The sequence below is a fragment of the Falco peregrinus genome, chromosome 4, assembly GCF_023634155.1.
Source record: "Falco peregrinus isolate bFalPer1 chromosome 4, bFalPer1.pri, whole genome shotgun sequence".
NCBI lineage: Eukaryota > Metazoa > Chordata > Aves > Falconiformes > Falconidae > Falco > Falco peregrinus.
The window spans coordinates 2,239,541-2,248,873 of NC_073724.1; positions in this window are offsets into that span (position 1 = coordinate 2,239,541).

Sequence of the window (9,333 nt, forward strand, 5' to 3'; positions counted from 1 at the left end):
AACAGTTGACTGAACTTTCCATTCTTTCCTTGAATTTTAACTCTCTAGTAAGTCTTACTCCCCCCCCCCCCCCCCCCCATTTAATTGATGTAGCTGTACTAAATGAGGTGCTTCCATTTTCCTCATAGAATTGTTATAATAGTTGAAAATGATCAAAGGCACCGTGGTCTACTAATTAGAAGTATTATAGCTTGGGTACAAAATCGCCTTTTTGCTGCAGTGTCTTCATGCGTTTTAAATCCGTTCTGCCTTTTGCATGTATTGAGCTTGCGGGAGCTTTGCGCTGTCACGCAGTGCACTGCGCTGGGCTGCTGTGCGTTGGGTGAGGGGTGAGAAGGCATTTCTGGTGTTATTTCGGAAATATAAACCACAAGTTCATGGGTTTGGGGCAAAGCAATCATTTGGTTCAGACTGGGCTCGTTCTGCCATAGGCTCAAACATCGGCGCGAGCGTGCCTGTGTGCCTGGGCCGTGGCTGGGAGATGACTTCGGCTCTGGGTCAGGAGCCGCGGTTTGCTCCTGTCAGCATGGCGTGGCCGTAGCGTTGTAACGGTGGCTTTGCCCCTCGGCGTAGGGAACGTCAGAGAAGGCTGCCGTGGCAGAAGTGGCAATTTGAACCTCTCAGACTGAGCTTGGTGGCATCGGCGGTGAGGAAGGAGCTCTGCTTTTCACAGTGCAAAACTCACTGACATAATTTGTGCCAGCAAACGGGCAGTGCAGAAATAATAAAAAAGAAAAGTAGTCGCTCTGACTTCTCGCTAACAGTTGCAAGTGCTAATAAATCTAATTATAATTCTGAAACTTACACAGAAGGGAAAAAAATATGTCTATTTGTTTATTTTTGGAGCAGAGTTAAACTCTGAAATCCTGTGCTGTAATTGCAGAAACTGGTATTCTGTTCAAAAGGACTCCAAACTGAAGGACGTATAATCTCGCTGCACACTAGTACCAAAAAACTATTAAAAAAGAAAGCAGTGAGAAGGTTGAAGGGACATTCAATGTAAAAGTTGGGTAAGTAGCTGCGGTTTGCTTAAGTAATGACAGACTCACAGATGGGGAAGTCTACAGACGCTGGAGGAGCGTACCCACAGAGGAGAGGATTGCTGGGCATAATAAGGAGGAGGATGGAGTGAACTCAAGTGGGAAGTTTAGGTGATATGCCTTGGAAAAACTTCCTGACATTGAGATTTATGAGACTAATAATGTCCCAAGGGATATGGTGGGAACTTTATCACTTGAATTATTTAAAATGAGACTTGAAGAGAAATATTAAACATAACAATATGCTTCTGCAAAAAAATAAAATCCCACATATAGACTGCGTGAATCTGTGAATCTCGGGGTGTATTCCTATCAGGTACTGAAAGATAAACCCATCTGAACCTTGCCAGAACTTGGAACCAAATGGGAGACCTTTAATGAATTTTGGAGTCCTGTAGGAGATGGAGCTCCTTCTTCAGAAGCAGTGGGTAGAAGCAGCTTCCCAAAATACTGTTTAATTGTAGGGGAGAGAAGCACCATTGCAGACCTACCCACCACTGTGAATTATCTTTAACAGTGTCACCTTATTTGATTGTATCTGGCATGTTGTTTTTCTTTTCTCCCTCCCAATCAAAGAATTCTTCCTGAATTTTGTGGAAAAAATAAGGACATTTCCTCTCTTTCCCTTATACTTTATTTTCCTCAATCTTTTAATTTCATTCAGGACAGAAGGGAAGCAAAATATTTCATTAAAGCTTTCTGTTCCTTGCAGTATACCTGGGTAAAGTAGAAGTAGGGAAATTCAATTTTTTTTTTTTTTCTTGGAAGGGTTGTATCTCATATTTGTAAGTCCAAAGAAAAACAGATTTTTTAAAAAAAACACAAAACCAAACCCACATGTTAACTTAAGAAGCTTCTCTGAAAAATTAGAACCTTTTTTAAATTCCCCCACTGCTGAGGATTCAGCTTTATCCTGAAAGCGAAGGAGAGTTTTACAGAGGCATTCACTGGCAGCAGAAGTGGAAGGCTAATTATTTTAGGCAGGCAAAGTGTGTTCAGTGTTGTTCAGCCAGGACAGAGCTCTGTTGGCTCTGTTCACATGCTTGTGCCGTGGCATTGCCGCTAGTCCCCTGACCTCCGCAGGGCCACCAGTCCCCGCAGGGTTTGGCCACCATGATGGATGCTTCTGCTGAGCAGCCTGAGTCCAATTTAGATGAGTCACCTGCAGAAAGTAAGTAAATGGTACAAAATACCAGTGGGTATCCTGTAACGTGCATCCATTATTTCCTAACTAAATGTTCCGGCTGGAATTTTTCTGATCAAAGGTAGGGACGGAGGCTACATACCTCAGCCTGTGGTTTACTCAAGCTGTTAACTACAGCTTTTACTGCATGAGCTCAGCCCGATGGAGACACTGAGAACACAGGCTTAAAATAATTCTGTTTTAATAACGTTCCCATTTTGAGGCTGTTCTGGGGAAGGTGTAATCAGCAGTCACACTATGTAGTCGCTTGCCCCTTTAGGAACTCCCACTAAGCTTTGATCCTGGCAGCTGGTAATGCACTGCTTGGTGTGTAAGAACAGCTAAAAGACATAGAGTGTTTCTTCTTTTCACTGATTCAGAAATAATTTTATCCCTTTCTTTGGAATGCTACTGAATGTGGGCATCCTAAAACATTTGAAGGACTTTCTATGAACCAGTCCCACTGAGGTTTATTTGTGATGAAGGAAAATTACTGGGCAAGATCATGTTTTTTCCTCTCGGAGCTTTTGATGATTGTGAGCAGTTTATTTGTTAGAGGAGAAATTCTGGCGGGGTTGGATGGATTTTTAAAATCCCACCAAAGATATAATGTCCCCCCTTAATCAGTTTCTCCTAAAATGGAGCAAGAAAGTTCTACCTGTCCGTATGAATACTTCCATAAGGGCAGAGGTCAGCAAACGTCAATCTCCTAATGCTCTGCTGCCCTGCTCTACCCAAATAAGGCTCCTTTTGGAATAAGATGGTAATTGTGGGAATAGGTTCCACATGCAAAGTGTTGTATTACAGGCATCTTTTCTCTATATGTCTTTTTATTGCTTTTTGTACCAATGACTCTTACCTGTGGAGGAATGTAACCCCTCCTAGGGCAGAAAGAGCCTGGAGTTTTGCCTTACCTTTAGAAGTGTCTTATGCCCCAAAACAAGGTGTGCAAAACACATTATGTGGCTATGCAGTCACAGTGGCTTTTTTCCTTAATCCATACAATCTGGTCATTGATCAACATGTGGCCAAGTTTTGGTTTTTGTTGGGGTTTTTTTGGTTTGGTTTTTTGTTGTTTTTTTTTGTTTGTTTGTTTTTTGTTTTTTACTCTCTCAGCTTTTAGACATATTGCAATGACAGGTTTGTTTTTTTCCTAAGTCGCACAGTTTGTACGTGTGTGCGTGGGCATGGGCGTGAGGGAGAAGATGCAAACCACGCGGCAGACATTAGTCACTTTGTGTCATAGCGCGTTGGAAGGTACTCGAGTTCTAGGTTGTAAAAATGTGCTGTACTCCATAGACTGGGATCCTCTGTGGTTCACCACTGCAGCTGCCGTTTTGGTAGTTGGAGCACTCCTTCAGGTCTGTCTGTCTTTTCTCCTTTTTGCTCTGGGTCTGCACTTGTATATGTGACAGCAGAGACCACCTTTGTTGCAACAGGCAAGCTGCAAGCCTTCAAGGCAGCAGATAGGGATGTGGGCATCAGCGTTTTAGCCGGCATGCTCTTTAATTCACTGGGCACGGGGAGCGAGAAGGAGAGGTTACTCGGTAGCATGAAGGCCGGACAGACAGGTCACACGCATAAACACTGCGATGCAGGGAATGCAAGGGGATAAAGCAAAAGAGAGATCAGGACTCTAGTCCCTCTGTTATAAACAGAATTGCTTCTGAGTGTGAACACCAAAGAAAAGCAAACCCTTGCAGAGGATGTTTCCTCTCGGCGCTCTCTCTGATTATGCAGGTTTTAAGTGTTGTTAATTCAGATGGGATATGTCACGCAGTTCTGCAGCTGGATGGCTGACCCACTTAAAGCCCTTCTGTGCAACTCAACTACCCTTGTAACTCTCTCTCTTAGCCAGCGCTTTAGGTATACTGTAGATGCCTCCCTGCCTTGAAAGCCAATATAGCAAAACCCCCGTAGCTAGCATCTGCAGCAGATGGAATGCTTATCCTGGGATGAACGTACAGATGGATACAGATCAGTCAGTCATCCCTACAAATTACATTTTGCCCCTTTGTGTGGTGTGTACATCTGTGAATTGTTGGTAAGACTCTTGTATGCCATGTAGGAATGTCACTAAGCTTATAAAATTCTGTTTCCTGTATATCTCTCTTCTACACGTGTATTGTTCAAGAGAGAAAGAGTGAGACCGTGTAGCAGAGCAAGAGATGAAAAAAATCTGTTGTCTTGCATTTAGGATGCTCTCGTTAAATGAAACAAAGAATGAATGACATCACCTGTGTCATCAACATCTTCATCCTTTATGCAGGATCGGTATCAGGGGAATGCTACACTGGCAATGATTTACCAGATTTTACACTGTTCATTTCTGTGTATTTGCTTCTGTATTCGCCTTTCATGGAAGCATGACGATTATGTGTTTCGTTACTAATGTCAGTCTGAGGGTCTCAGTGTTTGGGATAGTGCATCGTGTTGAAACAGCATGTGCTGTGTATACATACTGTTTCAACACAACGGAAAGATGATTCTTACCCAAAGAGTAACGTTACATGTATGCACAGCAATTCTCAAAATCATCGTCCCTAAACTGGCAGTGGATAGAAAAGGTTAGATGTACATGGATGTAAATCACAATCTATTTATCTGTGGGTGACTTGGGGATCAGAAAAGCATGGGATATTGTGAGTGATGATAACAACTTTAGAGGACTTAGCCAATTTTGTTCTACATGTTTTAAATTCTAGCCTGGTGATGTTAACTCAAGAGCATTGCCAGGGTGGAGTTGGGAGTCTGCCATTAAACATTGATTTTCCCAGTATCTCACAATTACAGCAACATCTGTGCTAAATAACTTTTACTGATTGTCTGTGAAGAGTTCATGGTCAATGTATCCTGTGCGAAGGTCTCCTTTCTTGTGTGTACAGGAGGGAGTTGTAATGGTTATGCAGTAGTCTGTTCCCTGAGAGGGGTGGAGAGTCAAGGGTTTTGAGGCTTTTCTTTTTATTTTCTTTTAATGCCGCCTTTGTAGGTACACCTTGATTTTCTTAGCTGTACCAGTGTAGTTTGCTTAGGTCTCATAAAGTGTTTTGACTGTAGGATATATAAGTAGTTGATAAGCTGTTTATTTTGCGACATTCATAAAACCTCAGTATATTTAAAAAAACAACCAAATGGTAGGAAAAGCATGAGTTTGTGATGCAGTTGTATGGTATACTCCTGCTGCTCGAGCAGAGAGAAGTCACGTCTCGCTATGAATCCTGCAGAAGGGGCTGCTAAACTGCCTCTTCCTGTCTCAGTGTTCATGCTCTGGGTACAGCTCCATGTAATAGCAAAGGGAAACAAAACAGAAACTGGAATAGTCTGGAAAGATAAATACCCCCCACCCCCTCAATTTACCTTTACAGAGCAGGTTCTATCCAGTCTTCCTAAAATGCTTTACAAATGCTCGTTAATTAATCAGCCTTTGCAGCACCCCTGTAAGATGGATGTATGTCACAGCCTGCGTGGTTTTACCCGTGCAGGGAGCAGAGCCGGCTTGCCCTCGGCGAGACAGTAACACAGTGGGATGAGACCACAGCAGTCCACGCTCCCGGTCCAGTGCTGCCAGCATTGCACTGTCCCTCGCGATGCAGCCTGAGGGCTGGCTGTGCCTCCCAGCGCTGGCCAGACCCAGCAGAGGGCTGACAGGCTTCGGGAATAAAAGCAGGGATGGAGACAAAACAGTTTTCCGTCACCAGAATGTATAATTCCTAGTGCAATGCTGGCTGCTCAGTGCTGCCCAGGATCCCCTGGATTTGGGGAGGAGAATAGGAGAAGTGGGAAACTGCTGCTGTCTGTCCACACTGACTGTGTGCCAGTGCCCACTCCAGTGCTTGGTTCAGCCCAAATACTTTCATAAAAGTAACCTGAAGTGTTTCTAAGAGGCCCACCAGGGATGGGATGCTGTAGGCGTAAGAGTCTGAAGAAACAGTTCTGAAAACTGCACAAGATAAATGCGCGTGCTCGCCAAGGACTATCTGGAGCCTTTTCTCCCTACAAATAATTGTTTCAGAGAACAGTACCAGGGCTCATGTTCTTTTAGGATGCCTGGGACGCTTATTTTACTCACTACTTATATTTTTAAAACTTGCCCGCAAATTGCATTTCTAAATCTGAAAGAATAAGCTGCCCCGGGAGCGTTCTGCCTTGTCTGCATGATCTATAATGCCAAAATCATCTGGAACTTTCTGTACTTTGTTATTCTCTAGTTATTAAGCTTTGCTGAGGAAATTTCCTTTCTGAAGTATCTCAGAAATAGCACAAGAGAAGAAGCAGGGGTTTAGCATATCCCTTTCATGCGGGTCCTGACAACTTCCTGACTCTTCACAGAAGACAAAGACTGATAAAGCCCAGATATTTTTAAAGGCATAATCTCCGTTTTCTGTATGTTAGGGTTTAGTATCCGGCGTTATCTTAAACAGAGATAGTTTTGTACTTCATCTTGAAACACACGGAATCAGGAATTTCAGTAAATGCCTTTAAGCTGTCTGTTTACCACGTTCCCACCCTGTTAACTTCTACTGTCAGACAGGTTTATTTTGAAAAGAAACATCAAATGCAATGGTGCCTGTTATAAGCAACAAAGTTTGCTTGTGAGAAACTGAGGGTAAAATTCTGAAAATCATGGATCAGCTGTTTTTCAAACCCCTGACCGAGAACCACCAGATATTTATAGTGCTCAAATAGAGCTATTAAATGGATTTTAAAGTATCTTGCCATTCACTGTGTTATTATATATTTTGCATTTTAGCTAGTATGTGGGCTTCCAAACAACTTTCTTGATTGAAAATTTCCGGATGCTGTTATAACATTGAATATTATAAGCTAAGCAGAGTATTACAGGATGATTCAATCGGCTGACTAACATGCAGGGGATTAATTCTCTTGAAATCCACTGTTCAATCACTGTGCTTGAAACGGTGTCTCCCTGGAAAACAAATATCATTATGATTATTTCAGCTTTTGCTTTTCAGTTCAATACTTTGCACGTCTATTGCATCTCTCTCCCCGCAAATCTCTTTTAAGCCCCATGTGATCATTAGGTGATTTACTGTCCGTGTCTTTGGTGAGGGATGCCTAATGTCAGTTACTATTAATCAAAACTGCATTTTAGAGGTCATTCGACCCGCCAATGAAAGAATATTAGCATAGATATGGCAACTGCATGCAGGTGGAAGGAAAGGATTGCAGTGTATACCCGCAACTGCGGAGGGAACTTGTAAGGGCAAAAAGTACTTTTGAAGCAAGACCTGACCATCGTGCCAGCTAATGGCCAGCTGTGGTCGTGCAGTGTTACGGGAACTTGTGTTCTCATAATGTTTGTAACGTAACTGAGTGAGGTTAATACGTCAGCGAGGCAGATCCTTCAACCGTGGCCAGAGGAAAGCATTTATATCTGGAGGATATTGCTTCCTCAGACCAAAGCTGGAGAGAAGCTGCAAGGCTGCACAGGAGTCTTGTGGACCACCTGTGTCCCATGTCACGGCACAGCCCCCCCTTTTTTCCTCCACTTGTGGTTTGCTGGAGGAGAACGTCCCCTGGAGTGGCCTGAGCAAAGGGACTGGGCGTGAGTGTGACTCTCCCTGGTTTGTGCTGGGTTGGCACCATCCTGCAGTGCTCATGCTGTAGCTGAATCTAGTGATCTGAGGCTGTGGAGATGCATACACCCAAGGCAGGTCAGTGCAGCTGACTGATGGCCGCTGGTGGTCCCCAGCCCCCATCCTCCTGCCGTTTGGCCGCCGTCTGCTGTCAAGGCCCTTGTCTGCCATCGCCTCTTGGGTCTCAGCTCCATGGCAATTGACACAACTGGTATTTGCTCAACCTCTTTAGTTGGCTGCGCAAATAACACAGCTCTCTGTAGCTTCTAGTAGATGTTTCTTTCCTCTCCAGCTTCTGTTCTATTCAGGCAATTTCACCCGAGTCATGCTGCAGGTTCCTTTCTGTCCCAAGTCGTTACCTGTGCCTTGGCTTATTTACAGGCAGTTGTCTCTCCCCATGTTCCCACCTGCTGGTGCATTCTCGTTAGCCCTTTGTTTGAGCTGTGTTGTTTGTGCATTTATTCTGCAGAACTCTGATAATATGGATTTGGGAAATCTGCCTCACGGTTAATCAAAAACTTCATGAACAGTAACCGTGCCTCCCACTGTCATGGCTGGTTTTGTATGTGCAGCAGGCTCGCGGACTTTACCAGCAATACTTGCAGTGATTGTTACAGCCTTTTGTCTTTTTAGCTTGTCTAAACAATCAAAGCACAAGAAGGACAAAACCCAAACAAGTTTCAGTTAAAAAAAAAAAAAAAAAAAACAACAACCCCAAACAGTTGTTTAAAAAGGCTCTTTTTATTTAACAGCTCTTCCTCCTTTGAGCCTGTGCTTCAGATTTTTATATTATGTGTGCTTCATAGAAAGGCAAAACGAGCTGTACACTGCTGTTTCATCTATCGGCAGCAAAACTGCGAGATAAATTCTGAATGCAGGATTTTTATTATTGATGACAGTGTAATTGAAGGAGCACAGCTGGATTTTCAGATCATGTTGCATAGATCTAAACGAGCATATAGATTATGAAGCAGTGGAGAGTCAGCTGCTCTCATGGCATTTCCTGTTGTATTTATGTGTTGATCTAGGTTCTTGTTTCTCCATAATTCTTTCTATTTTATTTCTGGGATTAGGGATGGTGGGGGAAGAGAGGAATGAGGATGGGTATCGGTGACAACATCCATATCCACAGCTTTTTAGGAGGAATCTGTGGGCATCTTCACTGTAAACACCATTTGCAAAGCTGTTCGGCAATGTCGCAGGCTTCTCCAACATCAACTGCAGAGGGTACTGAGGAGAGGAAGAGAATAACCTATAGCAGAGTCATTCGATATGTGATTTTTACAGTTTTAATTTACTACAAGTGATTGAACTTGATACTCTCATCCTCAGAAAAAGCTAATATGTAGGCTTTTGATTTCAATGTTAATTCACGTTGAGGTTTCTCAGAACATATGTCTTTTTCTCTCACACCCACATTCATGTGACTCAAACACGGCTAAGCACAATTTTCAAGTAACGAAGAGTTTACTCATATGTTATGAGTGTTGGTGTTTATCAGCTTTGGAAGTCT